This window comes from Melospiza melodia, unplaced genomic scaffold, assembly GCF_035770615.1.
Source record: "Melospiza melodia melodia isolate bMelMel2 unplaced genomic scaffold, bMelMel2.pri scaffold_18, whole genome shotgun sequence".
Classification (NCBI taxonomy): domain Eukaryota; kingdom Metazoa; phylum Chordata; class Aves; order Passeriformes; family Passerellidae; genus Melospiza; species Melospiza melodia.
In genome coordinates this window covers 2,037,998-2,055,766 of record NW_026948525.1, presented here as the reverse complement: position 1 = coordinate 2,055,766, position 17,769 = coordinate 2,037,998, and the positions used below count along the sequence as shown (strand labels likewise).

Genomic DNA, 17,769 nt, shown 5'->3' with positions numbered 1-17,769 from the left:
GTCTGTGGAGCTGTGGCAGAGGTGAGATTTCTATGGGGGAAAAAGGCCTGCCTGTGGTTTGCTCAGGCCTGCAAGTGGCTCTGGAAGGGCCTTTGATGGCTTTCAGAGCAGGGCTGGATGGAAACACCCCCTGCAGTGGCCGCTGAGAGGGAACCAGCCAGGAAATGTAGCAATTGTTAATTTGTTCCTCTTTGTAAGGGACAGAACCACAAAACTACTGCAAATCCCACAACATTCTGCTCAACATCCTGACCTGGACCCTCCTTCTTGAACAAAACCTGCAGCCTTCTGGAACCTCATGGAAAGAATGTTTTAAAAGGGAAAGCTGTGGAAATACTGTGCAGGCGCTCTGCCTGCACCCATGGTGGGGCTGTGGGGAGTGACCCTGTCTGGATTCCAGGTGTCCCCAAAGCTGCTCCATCCCTACCCACCTCACCTGAGTGAAAGGCTGAGGGTTTCCAGGAATTGTGGTGTAAAGCCAGCAAGGGGCTGTTGTGGACCCCAGACCTGCCTGGGGTCAGGCACTGCCTTCCTTCCATTTGAGATCATGGAGAGCAGTTGCGGGTGTTGTGCAGGGCGTGTGCCTGGCCCCAGGACACTGCTACGCTGCCAGTGGGCACTGGGATCCAACCTGCTGCCATGGCAGCTTCTGCCTGCTGCCGGTGGTGGTTCTGGGAGCGATTGGTGCCCGTGAGTTTGCAAAAGGAGCGATTTCCCCTCCTCCTTCCCGTCCGAGGCCGCCATGGCCCCTGAGGGGATGGAGCTGGACCGGGGCGCCCCCCGCTGGCCGGGATTGCTCCCTGCAGCGCCCCCTGCTGCCCACGGTTGTAACTGCCACAAAAACCAAGAGCACAGAGTGGGACGGAATGTTCTGGGTTTGTGTTGTTTGTTATGTTCTGGTTCATAAATTTCCATGTAAAGAACCCCATAGGAATTTCCCAAAGGAAGCCCCATTATTTTTGAAATTAGAGTTTTTGACAAGTGTGTTCTTTCTATTCCAGGAACATTCCCACTTTCCTTGGAAGGTATTTCTCATTTAAATGAGTTGCCAAATCCCTGGTCCAGTGTGGATGGGACCAAGCCCTCAAGAGGAGACAGGGTCAGGGAGTTGGCAACCTCATGCTCTGCCTTTTAAGCTAGTGGGGCCACCAAGGGCCCTCTCCCCAGCTGGCACTTCTGGTCACACGGCCACTCAGGAGCTGGCTTTGGCAGAGCATCACACTGTCACCAGTGTGTCATGGCTGACAGACTGATGGACAGACGGAGCCCTGTCTCATCATAAGCAAAGTCTGATCCATCCCTGCCACACATAGCTGTTCCAAAATGTCTCCAGACATCAAACTTTTCCTCTCTCTGACACCCCACTCTGTGCCATGGCCTGATCCCGACTGTCCTGGAAAAGGGGGAGGCTCCAGAACCCCCACAGGGCCTTTGTGACACCATTGTGTGGGGAACAGGGCAGAGGAGGTGTTTGGGATGGGACAAGAGAATCCAGAGCTTCCTGAAGGCCACTTTGGCTACCAGCGCAAGGAAGGCTCTGGGCCCTGCCACGTTACTCTGGGGTATGAAGCGTGCTGGGGGGAATGTTCAGGAATTGTCAATTTTGGGGGGCTCTCCCAATAAATTGTTCTTTTTGTGACCATTTGGACCCTGAACCTTGTTTTTGTTGTTGTTGATTTTATTCTCTCTGGTTGCTGTTTCAGGAAATTGTTCTTCTCTCAGCCCTTTGGGATCTTTGTGCCTTCACAAGGCGGTCAAGGGGCAAATTTTTGGTGGCAGCACACACACGAGTGGATGCCAATGGGTGGGCACCCCCAGTGCCCCCCAGTGTCACAGCACATTCCCGTAGATGTCACCGGGTTCCTGTGGTCGCCCCTGGGGTCCCTGGTGCTCAGCGTAGGTCACCTGGGGATCCTGAAGGGTGGTGGCACAGGGGGACACTGCGAGAGACACGGGCTGTGGGATCTGGGTGGGGTGACACTCATTGGTGACATGTCCCCCTGCGTGTGTCCTCCGCATACTCACCCCCTGCCCTCTTGGTGACCACGACGTGGGCATACAGCACCTCCCTCTCCTCTAGGGGGGCTGGGGGATCCAGGGGGGCCCTGAGGGAATAAAGGGGATGTGTGGGAAGGAATGGGAGGTCCTGGGGGTTGGGGTAAAAGGGTAGAGTGTGGTTTTAGCCCTCCCCCTTACCTTTCCTGGTTCTTCCTGGCAGCTGCAAAGGAAAGCGGGAAGGCATGACTGTGAGGTCCCAGGGACCTGATCCCTCTCATGATTCCTGAACCCCCACGAGACCCTAATTCCTCTCAGGACTTCCAAGCATCCCTGGATCTCCCAGAATTCATAAACATCCCCAGTGGCCCTGACCAACTCAGCATCAAGAACCCAAATCCAGGTAGGCACTGAGACCCCCCAAACACCCCCAGGCCCCCTGAAAGAACCCAAACATCCCTGCAGGACCCTCCAGGACCTCCCCAAACCATTCCGACTCCAGGCTAAGGCCAATATTCTGTGGATGTGCGTGCTACCCAATCGCTCCCCAACTCTGGCAGCCTCTACAGCTTGCTGTGACCCCGTGCCTCCCCATTGTCACCCACCCACACGGTGCCACTGGTGCCAGGCCACAATGACACCCACAAGCAGGAGCAGGAACAAAAGGGCCCCACTGACACCTGCGGCCACTGCTAGAAACAGAGACGGACACATCAGGATCACCCATCAGCATGGAGGTCCTGCACTCCCTGGTGACCCTGTGTGACCCTACCTGTGTCCCTTTGTGTCCCTGTGTCCCGCAGTGTCACCTCCAGGACACTGGGTGTGATGGTGGCATTGTCCGTGGGCACTGCAGGGACACAGACAGGGATGAGACCACAGGGAGGGGTTGGAGCCAGTGTGGGGGAAAAGGGATGGGGGAGGGATGGGTGTGGTAGGGGATGTTGGGGATGGGGTCACACCACAGATGGGTGAGGGGAAAAGGGGAGTAAAGAAGGACCAAGGAAATTTGTGTGGAGGAAATGGAGATGCCCTGCCAGGGGAAGGGAGGTGGCTGTGGGGGCTCCCCGTGCCCATCCCCGCACTCACTGTGCACGGTGATGCGGAGCCGGGTGCTGCTCTTCTGCATATCCCCACCACCCCCACGCCCCCTCTCCGTAAGCAACTGGCAGCTGTAATTCCCCGAGTGGGAGACCCCCACGGACACCAGCAGCTGCAGGGAGCCCTGCTGGCCCCCCACCACCTGCCCGTCCCGGTAGAACACGTGCAGGAGGGGGGCTCAGGGCCGCAGGGGGCTGGGGGTCCTGAGGCAGCTGAGAGTCAGGGGTGACCCCACGATGTGTTCAGGGGGACCCTCCAGCACTGGCACTGAGAAGAGCTCTGGGAAGGAGAGTGGGGGGGGATTTGTGAGCCCGAGTCCCTGAGGAGGTGCTGTGGGGGGTGTTGGGGTGGGGGCTGTATGGTGCTCACCCTGCACTGTCACTGTCACAGGCGCTGACTTCTTCCACCCCCAGGATTCCACCCAACCCCTGCATCTGTAGTGGCCACTGTGGCCCAGCTGCAGAGGGGACTGGGACAGCTCTGTGGCTTTGGGGAACACCTCCAGCTCCGTCTTCTCACGGTAGAAGGACACTGAGTTGACTGTGCTGTTCCAAGACTCTGGCAGCACAGTGTCACCGTGTCCCCCTCCAGCAGCACCCGTGCCGGCACCTGCAGCACCAGCCAGTCTTAGGGACAGAGAGGTCCAGTCACACCCAATGGCACCAGCATCCCCTCACTGGTTCACATCCAGAGCACCAGGGATCCCCAAATCCAACTTGGGGATCCCTCCAAACCAGGATACTCTGGGATGTCCCCAGAGCAGGGGACAGGCTCTGGTTACGGAGGAGGTGACCCATGGAGCGGAGCCCATTCAGAGCCCTCAGGGTCCCTGCGAGTGCCAGGTTGGGGACACCCAAACATCCCCTCACCATCTAAGATGCTCACGGGGTGGCTGAGCCCAGTGCCAGGACTGTCACACATGTAGATGCCTCTCTTGAAGACAGTGAAGTGATCAGGATGCTGCTACCACCAGGTCTGCATGTCCTTGTACCAGGTGGCGGCACCAGCAGTCCTTGAGCCCTGGCAGGTCAGTGTCACCCAGTCCTACAGCACTGCCGGCCTCCAGGGGGGCTCCACAAAGAGCTGGGTGGTCTGGGCACCTGTGGGTGACAGGGGACACCAGCCTACCAGGGCCAGCATGGGGCTGGGAACAGCGGGGTGGGGCCATGGTATCCCCCGAGGACTCACCAGTGAGGCTGAGGGTCTGGGCTGGAAGGGAGAAGGGAGAGGGCTCAGTGAGTGTGGCACCATGGGAACAGAGGCAAAGGGATGCAGACTGTGTGGACTGTCCCTAACTCTCCCCATCGGGTCAGCAGTTCTTGTGAAAAAGTGTGTGTCGGTGGTCCCCAAGAGATTTGGAGTGGTAGGGGGACATGTCTGTGTCACAGCCACCCATGCACCACATCCCTGTGGCACAGACACCTTGGAACAGGGAAACTGAGGCCACCCTGGGCTGAGGCTGAACAAGGGGACACTGTGGAGACAAGCCCTCTATGGGCACAGCCCATACTGGCCCAGGTCACCCCCACCAGCTCATGATCTCATCCCCATGATCCCATCCCCATGATCCCATCCCCATGATCCCATCCCCACGGCCACATCCTCACTGTTGTTGTCCACTTCTGGCCCTGCATCCCAGTTCCCTTTTGCCTATGCCCAGAGCCACCTGAACCCAAAGGTGCCAGTCCCCACATCCCTGTCCCCACATCCCTGTCCCCACATTTCTGACCCCTCTTCCTGTCCCCAAAGCCACCCTGTATGTCCAGTCCCACCAAAGTCCACTGTAGGTAACATGGACTGGCACTGCTGGCATTGGAGACCTCAGGGGACCCCACAATCCCCTTGTGCCCCCTCCCCTCCCTATCCCTGGGGTGTCAGGCCCGTGCCCGGGGCATTCACCCCACAGGAGCAGCACCACCTTCCCAGCCATCCCGGTGTCCTCAGCCATGTGCACTGGCTGTCACTCGCTGCTGTGGCCACTGCTCCCCTGGCTGGCAGCTCTTTGGACGAAGGGGAAGGAAGTGAGGTCAGGTCTGTCCCCATGTGTAGGTGGCCCTTGGTGGGGACGAGGTGGGCACAGGATGGGCACAGGCTAGGGACAAGGCTGCATAGTCTGGGGACATGGTGGGTGATGGTGTTTGCAGGAGTGGGGGGCTCAGGGGATGTGGGGAACCAGGGATGGGTGTCCAGGAGAATGAGGGTCCAGGGGAATTGGGGTCTCCATGCCTGGAGGGATTAAGGGTTGGGTGTGCTTTGGGAACATGGTCCCCAGGGATCTGGGGTCATGGCATGTTGGTGCCAGGTTTGGGGGTGCAGGAGGAAAAAGGGGACCCTTGGGAATAGGGGTTTAGGGGGAAGAAGCAGCTCATGGGATGGGCTCAAGGCAATGGTGGTGCTGGGAAATGGCAGTCCTGGGATGGGGGTCCCTGGGAGGAGAGACCAAGGCCATGGGGGTCCCATGGTTGGGTTCCCAGGGGAATGAGGGTGCCAGGGATTGGGCAGTTGATGGGTGGGCACAGGGGAAAACAGCTCCTTCCCTGGGTGCTGCAGATTTTGAGCTGACCCAGAGCACAGCAAAGCCCCCACCCTGAGGCACCTCAGGGCTGTTCTGGGAGTCTCTGTTCCCCTGCCCCACACAACCCTGGGTCAGGTCCCCTCAATTTCCTGGCTCAGCCATCCCAGACAACACTTGATGCACAATTGGTTGAGACAAAATTACACATCCATAGAATAAAAGCAAACATCTTTCCCACACCATTATTTTCCCAATAAAGGACAAACTCATCAGAAATCAAACTGACAAGGTATAAAATTACCTGGGTTTGTAGAATCCATTGATTTCCAAACAAGTCACTCACAATAAAAACACAAACAAACCACAATGGAATGAGACTTTTTCATTCCATTTAGCAGCCCCTTGGTGCATTCCCCAGTAGCATTTGCTTGTGGATAACAGAGTGTGGATTCTCCCTGAGTGTCCAACAGCTCCATGGAATTGCTCCCTGCCTGCTGAGCAGCAACCCAGCCCAGAAGGAAGCCTTTCTTTGGCTTTTAGGAACTCTCCTCATTTTGCTCATTCCCACCCTGAAACTTGATTGACTTCCCATGGAGGAAGGCTAGAAGCTCTGTCCATCCTTGGGACAGTGCATAGGAATCTGTGGAAATGCCTGTGTGTGCCCCAGGGTCTGATTCCCTGGTAAATCCACTCCAGCCTGCCCTGAATTCCCCTGCCTGGGCACTCCCTACTCCTGCTGTGACACCCCTGTTCCCCAGCCCCTTGTGTGCAGCCCCTGCTCAATATTTCCACATTTTCCCTCTCTTCTGCTGTGAACATCCAGATCACAAACATTCTTTCCATGAGGTTCCAAAGGGCTGCAGGTTTTGTTCAAGAAGGAGGGTCCAGGTCAGGTTGTTGAGCAGATTGTTCTGGTATTTGCAGTAGTGCTAGGGCTCTCTCAGTCCCTTGCTGAGAGGAACAAAATGATCAATTGTTGCATTTCCAGACAGGTTCCCACACAGCTGCCCTTGCATGGCCAGTTTCCAGCCAGCCCTGCTCTGAAAACCATGAAAGGCCCTCACAGAGCCACTGCTTGGGCTCCCTTTGTGGTTTGTGCTTCTTGCAGGGCTGAGCAAACCACAGGCAGGCCTTTTTCCCCAACAGAATTCTCACCTCTGCAGCAGCTCTAAAGCTGCCAGAATCAAAGCCAGGGGGGCAGAGGGGAACACTCAGGTGCTGGCTGCCCCCTGGGGCTGGCCAGAGCAGGGCTGGGCAATGGCCATCCCTGTGCAGTGGGGCTGGGCCATGGCTGGGCCCCACCCTAGCGTTGACAGGGCTCCCCAGGACGTGCCACCCCTGGGACAGGCACCTGGCCAGGAATGTGCAGGGACATTTCTGGAACCGCCACCCCCTGGGACAGGACCCCCCACAACAGGATGTGTCACCCCCTGGACTGGTTTCCCCCAGCTGAACTCTGGAACAGAGACCTTAGAGGACAGGATGCCCCTGGATGTGCCCCCCCAGGAACAGAGACTGAACGCTCCCTTTCCCATCTGACTCTCAGCACAAATGGCCTCTTCCCTCTTGTCCAGGATAATGAAAGTGTTGAGGGAGCACAGCCCAACACCTCCGTACCTCAAATCCTCCTCACCCTTCCATGCGCCCCCTGCTCCCCATTTCCCCCCTCCCCTGGGTGCCCCAACCCCTTCTTGCTCAGGGGCACCCCAGGATTGCTGAGCCAGTAACTGGGGGTGAGGGAATGTGGCAAAAAGTAAGGAGAATAAGGAAAAAAGAGAAATAAAGAGAGGAAAAAGTCCAGTGCAGGGGAGGACACAGATGCAGAGGTACCCAGGACCCCCATGCAATGCCTGTCCAGGAAACGAACACTACAGGGGTGATTTTGTGGAGCCCCGCCTTAACCCAAAATCTGAGGCACTCAGGGAAGGAGCTGTGACCCCCGTGCCCCCCCAGCAACTGCCCAACCCTGGCACCCCCATTCCCCTGGGACCCCAACCTTGGGACCCAATTTCCTTCAGCCCCCGTTCCCTGGGACCCCCATCCCTAGACTGCAATTCCCATGATCTCCAACCCCAAGGAATCCTGTCCCAGTAATTGCACTTCCTGAGACACCCCTTCCCTTAGGGACACTGATTTCCCCAGGGCCCCCATTCTCACAGGGCTCCTCTTTCCACTAGCACCTCCATGCCATGGCCCCCATCTCATGATCACAAATCCCTGAAGGCCACATTGTTTTGGGACCCTCATCCCCTAGTCTGAGTCCACCCAATCCTTGCGACCCCATTCCCCTGGGACCCTGACCCTGGGCATCCCATTCCCCTGGACACTCATCCCTGGCTCCCTATACCACCTCAGACTCCAAATTCTGGCAACACCATGTCCCCACCATGTCCCACCAGCACCCCCATGTGTCACAAGGTCCCCAAAGCCTGCCCCCATCCTGTCCCCACCCTGCCCCCACCAAGGGCCACCTACACGTGGGGACAGGATGGGACCTCGCTTCCTTCCCCTTCATCCGAAGAGCCGCCAGCCAGGGGAGCGGTGGCCACAGCAGCAAGTGACAGCCAGTGCACATGGCTGGGGACACCGGGATGGCTGGGAAGGTGGCACTGCTCCTGTGGGGTGAGTGCCCCAGGCACGGGCCTGAAACCCCTGGGATGGGCCCTGGTGAGGCACAGACTAGTGGGGAGGGGGCACAGGGGGGCTGCAGGGTCCTCTGAGGTCCCCAATGCCAGCAGTGCCAGAGCAGGGCATGGAGCCAAGTGTGACCAGAGTTTTGGGGTGGCTGTAGAGACAGAAAGAGGGGAACTGGGATGTGGGAACAGGAACAGGGGGATAGAGATGTGGGGACAAGGATGTTGCAGAAGGAGCCTTGGGGCTTGGGTAGGTGTGGGGACAGGGACAGGGGAACAGGGATGCAGGGACAGGGACAAGGACCACGTAGCATGGGGATGGGCCAGGAGGACAGGTACCATTGGAATGGGATCATGGGTACAGGGCCATGGGGATGTGGCCGTGGGGACAGGTTCTGTAGGGCTGGTGGAGGTGGCCAGTGCAAACATGGGATGTCCACAGTGTCCCCATGACCCTCACCCAGCCCTGTCCCTTCTCCCTTCCAGCCCAGACCCTTGGCCTTGCTGGTGAGTCCTCAGGGGATACCATGGCCCCACCCTGCTGTCTCCAGCCCCATGCTGGCCCTGGCGGACTGGTGTCCCCTGTCACCCACAGGTGCCCAGACCACCCAGCTTCTCGTGGAGCCCCTGTGGATGCCGGCGGTGCTGTGGGACCGGGTGACAATGACCTGCCAGGGCTCAGGGACTGCCGGTGCCACCACCTGGTACAAGGATGGGCAGCGCTGGGGGCGACAGGGACGGGGCTACTTCACTGTCAGTGAGAGTGGCTCCTATGAGTGTGACAGACCCAACAGTGGGCTCAGCTCCCCCGTGAGAGTCTTAAATGGTGAGGGAGGTTTGGATGTGACCAACCTGGCACCCGTGGGAACCCTAAGGGCTCTGGGTGTGCTGCACTCCATGGGTCACCTGCTGTGTGACCAGTACCAGTCCCCTGCTCTAAGGACATCCCAGAGCATCCCAATGTGGGGAAAACCATGCTGGAATTGGGGAACCCTGGTGCAATTGGTGTGACAAAATGGGGGGATCCCCATCAAAAGAGGATACCCTGGTGTGACAGGACCCCTCGGTCCCGCAGCCCAATTGGTGCTGCAGGTGCTGGTGCAGGAGCTGCTGGAGGCAGACACAGTGAAACTGCGCTGCCGGTGCTGGGAGAACATGTCAGTCACCGGGGTGCCATTCTACCATGGGACAAGGAGGTGGAGAGGTCCCTCAATGGGACCGAGCCATCCCTGGCCCCTCTGCGGCTGCGCCACAGCAGCAGTTACATTTGCAAGGGCTGGGTGGACTCTGAGATGTCATCATGGGCACATTCGGCACCAGTGACAGTGCACAGTGAGAACCCCCACACCTGGAACTCCAATCTCCTGACAGCCCCAAAGCCACTTCTCAGCAGACTCAGAGCCACAGTCCTCATCTCCCCTCTCCTTCCCTGAGCTTTTCATGGTGCCGGTGCTGGAGGGTCCCTCCGAGCCCACCGAGGAGACCCCCCTGACTCTCAGCTGCCTCAGCACTCCCAGCCCCCTGTGGCCCCGAGCCCCCCTCCTGCACGTGTTCTAAAGGGATGGGCAGGTGGTGGGGGGCCCACAGAGGTCCCTGCAGCTGCTGGTGCCCACCGTGGGGGTCTCCCACTCGGGGAATTACAGCTGCCAGGTGCGCTCTGAGGGGGGGGCCATGTGGAAGAGCAGCGCCTGGCTCCGCGTCACGGTGTGCAGTGAGTGCAGGGATGGGCACAAGGGGCCACCACAGCTTCCTCGGGTATCCTGCCTGTGTACATCCATGACCCCCAGATGCCTTTATCGTGTCCCCCCACCTCTGTCCTGTGTCCCCGCACCCCTCCTTGGTGTGACCCCATCCCCGACATCATCCATCACACCCATTCCTTCCATCCCTATCCCTCCACAATGCCTGCCAGCCCATACCATTGTCCTCAGCCCTGTCTGTGTCCCCACAGTGCCCGTGGCCAATGCCACCATCACGCCTGGTCCCCTGGCACACCAGATGCATGCAGGTGACAACGTGACCCTGCGCTGCTCAGTGCAGGTGGGCTCAGCCCCATCACCTTCACCTGGCTGCACAACGGGCAGGAGGTGGCCCGGGGTCCCCTCTTGGAGTTCAGGGACATTGATGTGGGACATTCAGGCACCTACCAGTGCATGGCCAACAACCAGCTGGGACAGGATGGGCACCGTGTGTTCCAGGCACTCAGCCCTGAGCTGGCCCTGGAGGTGAAAACATGGGGACACAGGGACACAGGTGGGGTCACACAGGGTCACAAGGGAATGCAGGCCCCCTGGGTTGATGAGGGACCCTGATGTGTCCCCCTCTGTTTCTTGCAGTCACTGCAGAGGTTGCTGGGGTGCTTTTGTTCCTGCTCCTGGTCGTGGGTGTCATTGTGGCCTGGCACTGGTGGCACCATGTGGGTGGGTGACAAATGGGGGAATGGGGGTCCCAGGGAGCAATAGAGGGTCCCAGAGTTGGACAGTGATTGGGCAGCACCCAGAGCCCCAGAATTGTGGCATTGCCTGGGGGTCCTTTAGGGTTTGGGGAGGTTCTGGATGGTCTTGAAAGGATGTTGGAGATTCTTTCAGGGGCCCTGGGGGGGTTTTGGTGGGTCTCTGTCTTGCTGGGCTTTGGTTTCTTGAGGCTGAACTGGGGAGGTTCGTGAATTCTGGGGGGCTTCAGGGATGCTTGAGAGTTCTGTTGTAAATTGAGGGTCAATTGAGGGGTCAGGAATCCTGGGAGGGTTCATGGTTCTGCAACCCCAAAGTCACATCTCCCCTCCTTCCTCTGCAGCCACCAGAAAGAACCAGGAAAGGTGAGTGGGGGGCTCCAGACATGAGTCCCCTTTTACCCCACCCCACAGCACTTCATTCCCTCCCCCACATTCCCTTTATTACCGCAGGGCCCCCCCGGATCGCCTGGCCCCCCAGAGGAGGGTGAGGTGCTGTACACCCACCTCGTGGTCACCAAGAGGGCAGGGGGTGAGTACAGGGGGGGACACACACAGAGGGACACAACACCCACGAGTGTCACCCCACCCAGATCCCACAGCCCGTGTCTCTCGCAGTGTCCCCCCGTGCCACCACCCTCCAGGATCCCCAGGTGACCTACACGGAGCTGCGGGGACCCCAGTGGTGACTGTAGGAACCTGGTGACATCTACGGGAATGTGCTGTGACACTGGGGGGAACTGGGGGGCGCTGGGGGTCCCCACCCATGGGCACCCACTCGTGTGTGTGCTGCCACTAAAAACTGCCCCCCTCCTTCCCCATGAGGGCACAAAGATGCCAAAGGGCTGAGAGAAGAACAATTTCCTGCAACAGCAATGAGAGAGAATAAAACCAACAGTAACAACAACAAGGTTCAGCGTCCAAATGGTCCCACAAGGAATGATTTCCAGCGAAAGCCACCCAAAAAGGAATAAACCCCAGACATTTCCCCCAACACGTTTCCTCCACCAGAGGAACCCAGAAGGGTCCTGGACCTGCATTACTCCAATGGCCAAATCAGCTTTCAAAAGGCTCTAGATTTTCTTTTCCCCTCTCCCAAACCCCTCCTCTGCCATGTTCCCCACACAAAGATGTCAGAAATGCTCTGTGGGGATTCCAGAGCCCATCGCTTTTCCAAGGCTGCCAGGATCAGGCCATGACAGAGAGTGGGGTGTGAGAGACAGGAAAAGTTTGATGTCTGGAGACATTTTGGAGCACCTGTGTGTCGCTGGGGTGGGTCAGGCCTTGCTTTTGATGAGACAGTGCCCCATCTGTCCATCAGTCTGTCAGCCATGGAACACTGGGGACAGTGTGATGCTCTGCCAAAGCCAACTTCTGCGTGGCCAGGTGACCAGAAGTGCCAGCTGGGGAGAGGGCCCTTGGTGTCCCAACTGGCTTAAAAGGCAGAGCATGATGTGACAAAGTCCCTGACCCTGCCTCCTCTTGGGGTGTGTGTCGCATCCATGCTGGAACCCAGGAGTTGGCAACTCATTTAAATGCAAAATATCTGCCAAGGAAATTGGGAATGTTCCTGGAATGGAAAGAAGACCCATCCCTAAATTGATTTTTAATTTCAAAAATGATGGGGCTTCCAGGCCAAAGTGTTGGATAATGAATAACAGCTAATTATGGGAAATTTATGATCCAGAACACAACAAACAATACACACCCAGAACTGTCCCTCCCGCTCAGGGCTGTTGGTTTTTGTGGCAGTTATAAACGCGGCCAGCAGTGGGCGCAGCAGGGAGCACACCCGGCCAGCAGGGGGCGCCGCGGTCCAGCTCCATCCCCTCAGGGGCCATGGCGGCCTCGGACGGGAGGGAGGAGGGGAAATCGCTCTTTTTGCAAATTCACGGGCACCAATTGGTCCCGACACCACCACCGGCAGTGGGCAGAAGCCGCCAAGGCAGCAGGTTGCATCCCAGTGCCCACTGGCAGTGTAGCAGTGTCCCGGGGCCAGGCACACACCCTACACAACACCTGTGACTGCTCTCCATTATCCCGAATGAAAGGAAGGCAGTGCCTGACCCCAGGCAGGTCTCGGGTCCACAGCAGCATCTCTGGTGGCTTTACACCACAATTCCTGCAAACCCTCAGCCTTTCACTCAGGTGAGTAGGGTAAGGATGGAGCAGCTTTGGGGACACCTGGAATCCAGACAGGGTCACTCCCCACAGCTAACTCATGTCCCGGGGCAGAGCCCCAACTCAGTATTCCCACAGTTTTCCCTCTTATCTGGCGGACACATCCCAAGCCCAAACATTCTTTCCATGGATTTCAAGAAGGCTGCAGGTTTTGTGCAAGAAGGTGGGTCCGGGTCAGGTTGTTTAGTGGATTGTTGTGGATTGTGCAGTAGTTTTGTGGTTCTCTCTGTCCCTTACAAAGAAGAAAAAATGATCAATTGCTGTATTTCTGGACTGGTTCCCTCACAGCTGCCCCTGCAGGGGGTGTTTCAAGCAAGCCCTGCTCTGAAAACCATCAAAGGCCTTCCCAGAGCCACTGCTTGGGCTCCCTTTGGCTTTTGTACTTCTTGCAGGGCTGAGCAAACCACAGGCCGGCCTTTTCCCCCACATAATTCTCACCTCTGCAGCCGATTCACAGACCCAGAGCCCCTCAGAATTTATCTGGGGTGACCCCCAGGCCACAGGCACCTTGTGGGGGCTCTGCTGGACTCTGGTCACCCCAAAATCTGAGGCACCCAGGGAAGGAGCTGAGACTATGGGTCCACCCAGCCATCGCCCATCCCTTGGACTTCCATTCCACTGGAAATCAAATCATGGGAGTCTCATTCCTTATGATCCACCTTGCCTGAGACCCCCATCCCAGTACTGACATTCCCCAGGATCTTTATTACCCAGCACCCCATTCCCAAGGAACCCTCTCCTGTCCATTCCATCCCTTGTAATCTCTCTTCCCCCAGCACCTTGATTCTCCCAGGACCCCCATTCCCATGGGAACCCTCATTCCCCCAGCATACCCACCCCATGACCCCAGTCCATGGAGCCCACGTTCCCCTGGGACTCCCATCCCTGTGGCCCTCCTGCCCTAGGGACCCCCATTCCCATGGCCCCCCCATCGTCAGTGATTCCCCATTGCCAGGGACCCCATTCCTCTGCGACCCCCCCATTCCCCTGACCCCCTCCCCAGTTCCCCAAACCCTCTGAGCCCCCCACTCCTGGGAACCCCATGTACTACTGTGTGCAGCCCAGCCTTGTCCCCACACTGTTCCCACCCTTCCCACAGCCTGTCCCCAAGGTCACATCCCCGTAATCCTGTGCTTGTGGCCACCCTGCTCCCACCAAGGGCCACCAACACGTGAGGACAGACATAACTTCGCTTCCTTCCCCTTAATCCAAAAGCCACCACCCAGGGGACAGCCACCCCTGGCAGCAAGTGACAGCCTGTCCACATGGCTGGGGACACCGGGATGGTCGGGAGGGTGGTGCTGCTCTTGTGGGGTGAGTGCCCCGGGTATGGGCCTGACATCCCAGGGATGGGGAGGGGGCACAGGGGGTGGAGGGGTCCCCTGAGGTCCCCAATGCCAGCAGAGGCAGTCCATGTTACCCACAGTGGACTTTGGTGGGACTGGGGATGTAGGGTGGGTTTGGGGACTGATACAGGGGGCAGGAATTGGGAATGGGGATGTGAGGACAGAAATGGGGGACTGGCACCTTTGGGCTCACGGAGCTCTGGGGATGGGGACAAGGGAACGGGGATGAAGGGACAGAAGGGGACAAGAACAGTGAGGATGTGGCCTTGGGGATGGGATCATGAGCTGGTGGGGGATGACCTGGGCCAGCATGGGCTGTGTCTGTGGTGCCCTCGTGCCCAGAGTGTCCACAGTGTCCCCATGTTCTGTCTGCCTCAGCTCAGGGTGGCCTCAGTGTCCCTGTTCCCAAGGTGTCTGTGCCACACAGATGTGGTGCACAGGTGGCTGTGACACAGACATGTCCCCCTGACTCTCCAAATCTTTTGGGGACCACCCACACACAATTTCCCACAAGAACTGCTGACTCCATGGGGACAGTTAGGGACAGTCCGTGCACCCCATGTCCCTGTGCCTCTGTCCCTGCAGTGCCACCCCCACCAAGTTCTGTCCCTTCTCCCTTCCAGCCCAGACCCTCAGCCTCGCTGGTGAGTCCTCAGGGGATGCCATGTCCCCACCCTGCTGTCCCCAGCCCCATGGTGGCCCTGGCAGGCTGTTGTCCCCTGTCACCCACAGGTGCCAAGAGCACTCAGCTCTTCATGGTGCCCCCCTGAAGACCAGCATTGCTGTGGGACCTGGTGACACTGACCTGCCAGGGCTTGGGAACCGCCGCTGCCACCACCTGGTGCAGGGATGGGCAGCGCTGGTGGCAGGAGGGACCTGAGAAACTCACTGTCACCCAGAGTGGCACCTACACATGTGACAGACCCGGGACTGGGCTCAGCCCCCCTGTGACAGTCTCAGACGGTGAGCGGGGTTTGGGTGTCCCCAGCCTGGCACCCACAGAGACCCCAAGGGCTCTGGGTGGGCTCAGCTCCATGGGTCACCTCCTGTAAGAGCAGAGCCCATCCTCTGCTCTGGGGACATCCCAGAGTTTCTCAGTATGGTGCACCCCTGTGTTGAAACCTTGGACCCATGATGGGCTGGGTGTGACCCAATGGAACCAATGTCCCGGTGATATGGGCACCCTCCAGATCTCTGTGATGTGTCAGGACCCCTCTGTCCCCAGACTGGGTTGTGTTGCAGTTGCCAGCGTGGGTGCTGCTGGAGGGGGACACGGTGACACTGCGCTGCTGGGGCAGGTGGAACAGCTTGGTCAGCTTGGTGTCCTTCTACCACAAGGGGAAGAAAGTAGCGTGGCTCCGCAATGGGACAGAGCTGTCCCCGTCCCATCTGCAGCTGAGCCAAGGCGGCAACTACCACTGTGGGGGCTGAGTGAGGTCCTGGGGCTGGAAGGAGCCAGTGCCGGTGAAAGTGACAGTCCATTGTGAGCATCCCAGTGTACCCCGGGGTGGGGGGAGCCCTGTGTTGGAATTGGGAATCCCTGTTGATTTGGGTGTGACTCCACGGGTGGATCCCCATGCAAACGGGACACCCGGTTTGAAAGGATCCCTCTCTCCTGCAGCCCGGTTGGTGCTGCAGGTGTCGACTTGGGAGCTGCTGGAGGGGGAGGTGCTGTATGCCCACGTCGTTGTCACCAAGAGGGCAGGGGGTGAGTAGAGTACGGGAGGGACACACGCAGAGGGACACATCACCCACGAGTGTCACCCCATCCAGATCCCACAGCCTGGGTCTCTCGCAGTGTCTCCCCTTGCCACCACACTCCAGGATCACCAGGTGACATACGTGGAGCTGTGGGGACACCAGGAGTGACCACGGGAGTCCAGGGACATCAATGAGGTTGTGCCATGATACTGTGGGGAACTGGGGGGCACTGGGGGTCCCCACCCATGGGCACCAACTCGTGTGTGTGCTGCCACTAAAAAGTGCCCCTCCCCATGGAGGCACAAAGATCCCAAAGGGCTGACAGAAGAACAATTTCCTGAAACAGCAACCAGAGAAAAAAACCAACAGCACCAAGGTTCAGAGTCCAAATTGTCAAAAAAGAAACAGTTTCCAGGGATATCCAGTGAAAAGGAGCAAACCCCAGACATTTCCCTCAGCACGTTTCCTCCACCAGAGGAACCTGGCAGGATCTACTTTGCTCTGATGGCCAAAGTGGCCTTCAGGAGGCTCTGGATTCTCTTGTCCCCTATCTCAAATCCCTCCTCTGCCCTGTTCCCCACACAATGGTGTCACAAAGGCCCTGTGGGGATTCCAGAGCCTCCCCCTTTGCCCTGGCAGTCAGGATCAGGCCATGGCACAGGGTGGGGTATCAGAGATAGGAAAAGATTGATGTCTGGAGTCATTTTGGAACAGCTGCGTTTGGCAGGGGTGGGTCAGGCCTTGCTTTTGGTGAGACAGTGCTCCATCTGTCCATCAGTCTGTCAGCCATTGTACACCGGGGACAGGGTGACGCTCTGCCAAAGCCAGCTCCTGAGTGGCCAGGTGGCCAGAAATGCCAGCTGGGGAGAGGGCTCTTGGTTGCCCAACTGACTTTTAAGAGCATGAGGTGGTCAAGTCCTTGACCCTGACTTTCTTGGTGTGTGTGTCCCATTCATGCTGGAACCCAGGAACTGAAAACTCATTTAAATGAGGAATATCTGTCAAAGAAAGTGTGAATCTTCCAAGAATAGAAAGAAGACCCATGCCTAAAAGTCTCTTTAATTTCAAACATTACAGGGTTTCTAGGCAGAACTGTAGGAAAAGGAAGAACAGCTCTTTACTGAGAAATTTATAAACCAGAACAGAACAAACAACACAAACAACACAAACCCAGAACTTTCCGTCCTGCTCAGCACTGTTGGTTTTTGTGGCAATTATAACCACGGTCAGTAGGGGGCGCTGCAGGGAGTACTCCCAGCCAGCGGGGGGCGCCCCGGTCCAGCTCCATCCCCTCAGGGGCCATGGCGGCCTCAGACGGGAGGCAGGAAGGGAAATTGCTCCTTTTGCAAACTCACGGGCACTAATCGCTCCCAGCACCACCACCGGCAGCAGGCAGAAGCCACCAAGGCAGCAGGTTGGATCCCAGTGCCCACTGGCAGCGTAGCAGTGTCCCGGGGCCAGACACACGCTCTGCACAACATCTGTGACTGCTCTCCATGATCCCGAATGGAAGGAAGGCAGTGCCTGACCCCAGGCAGGTCTCAGGTCCACAGCAGCACCTCTGATGGCTTTATGCCACAATTCCTGCAAACCATCTGCCTATAACTCAGGTGAGTAGGGCAGGGATGGAGCAGCTTTGGGGACACCTGGAATCTACACAGGGTCACTCCCCACAGCCCCACCATGGGTGCAGGCAGAGCCCCTGCACAGTATTTCCACAATTTTCAATCTTGTCTGGTGGCCACGACCTGAACCCAAGCATTCTTTCCATGAGGTTGCAGAAGGCTGCAGGTTTAGTTCAAAGACAGTCTGAGTCAAGTTGCTGAGCTCAGTGTGGTGGATTGCACA

The 17,769-nt window shown here is 58.0% G+C and overlaps 1 pseudogene; it reads left to right on the top strand.

The window, feature by feature from the left end:
• Positions 1-8,202: 8,202 nt before the first annotated feature.
• The window catches only part of LOC134433328 (titin-like), a 57,353-nt pseudogene continuing 47,786 nt past the window's right edge, over positions 8,203-17,769 (top strand).